Source organism: Mus caroli, chromosome 12 (assembly GCF_900094665.2).
Source record: "Mus caroli chromosome 12, CAROLI_EIJ_v1.1, whole genome shotgun sequence".
NCBI classification, from domain to species: domain Eukaryota; kingdom Metazoa; phylum Chordata; class Mammalia; order Rodentia; family Muridae; genus Mus; species Mus caroli.
Genome location: NC_034581.1, coordinates 32,628,134 through 32,629,725, shown reverse-complemented (window position 1 = coordinate 32,629,725; position 1,592 = coordinate 32,628,134). Strand labels below are relative to the sequence as shown.

General features: G+C 51.6%; 1 pseudogene; it reads left to right on the top strand.

Annotated features, from left to right (window-relative positions):
- Positions 1-602: 602 nt before the first annotated feature.
- On the top strand, positions 603-714 carry LOC115032881 (annotated as a pseudogene).
- Positions 715-1,592: the final 878 nt, after the last annotated feature.

Sequence of the window (1,592 nt, the reverse complement as noted above, 5' to 3'; positions counted from 1 at the left end):
TTTTTTTCGAGACAGGGTTTCTCTGTATAGTCCTGGCTGTCCTGGAACTCACTCTGTAGACCAGGCTGGCCTCGAACTCAGAAATTCGCCTGCCTCTGCCTCCTGAGTGCTGGGATTAAAGGTGTGTGCCACCACACCCAGCATATAGCAACTCTTATAAAGGAAAACATTTCATTGGGACTGGCTTACAGGTTCAGAGGTTTAGTCCATTGTCATCATGGCAGAAAGCATAGTGGCATATAGGCCGACATGGTACTGGAGAGTTATCTGAGAGATCTGCATCTGGACCCATAGGCATGAAAAAGAATGCCACACTAGGCATAGCTTGAGCATGGGAGACCTCAGAGCCTGCCCCCACAATGACACACTTCCTCCACCAAGGCTACATCTACTCCAAGGCCACACCTCCTAATAGTGCCACTCCCTATGGACCAAGCATTCAAACACATAAGTCTATGGGGGAGAGGGTCATCCCAATTCAAACCACTGCAGCACCTGACCATCATCTGAGGTATTCAGGAGATAGGTTGGTGAGTAAGAGCACATGCTGCCTGCCCAAGTTCTAATCCCCAGCACCCATGTAAAAAGACAGATAAGCAGTGCCAATCCCCAGAGGCATTGCAGGTGTTCCTGCTGTATCACATATCTGTCATTAGGTGGCAGAGAGGAGAGCAGCTCCGTTCTGACCTGTGAACATCTGAATAGCCTAACATTCCCTGGAAAAAGGAGAGCCTGAGATGACCACCATTCCGGCACCGCACAAGCTTCAGAAGGCAGACCAGGACCAAGATGGCCCCTGCTTGACATAATGCATAACCTAGGCACCACTAAGAAAAGTAACTAAGTGGTAGAGAAATGGAATAGAAAGAGAAACAGAAGGATATGGGTACAATGAAGAGAGACAGAGCTGGAGACTTGAAGGTACTAAGGAACAGTCTGATGTGAGTAGCTGGTGATGCCACCTGGGATCATGGTGGGCTCCTGGCCTGTTCTGCCACTAAAGGCCATGTTTGAGTCCATGGCCCTGCAGCAGCTTGGGTCTGTTACCACCAGAGACCAGGCCATGCCCCTGGTCTGGGCTGCTGCCCAGGAACATGTTCATGTCTGAGAGCTATGCAGACCTGGCCCCACCCCTCCCCTAGGCATTGTGGAGGAGCTGATCCTGAGTATGTGAGAGCAGAAGACTTGACCCTGTGCACTAGCCAGCTTCAGTATTTAAGAAAACAGTCTTTGCACATTGCAGGAGTTGCAGGTGAGCCAGCCTTGAGGGTACGATCCAGGGAGAGCAGTCCCTGGCAGCTTGTCTCCCAGGTGGTGGCATGGTCAGGGAAGAGATAACTTTCCTCTCCCTCACCCCTCCCCACCTATGGCAGGTGAAAGACCTGCCCCTGGGGTCATGAGAGCAGAGAGCTGTCTCTATTCCTCAGCAGCTGCAGCAGTCACAAGATTGGGCCCCTATACCTCGTCTGGGTAGTACATCCTGGTGCTTATCCTGGTGGGGTGCATGTGGGTGAGCCAGGACAAGGGTATAATGGGAAAGATGACCCCACCCCTTGTCTGCCTTGTGGTAGCACAGGCAATGTAGAAACTCC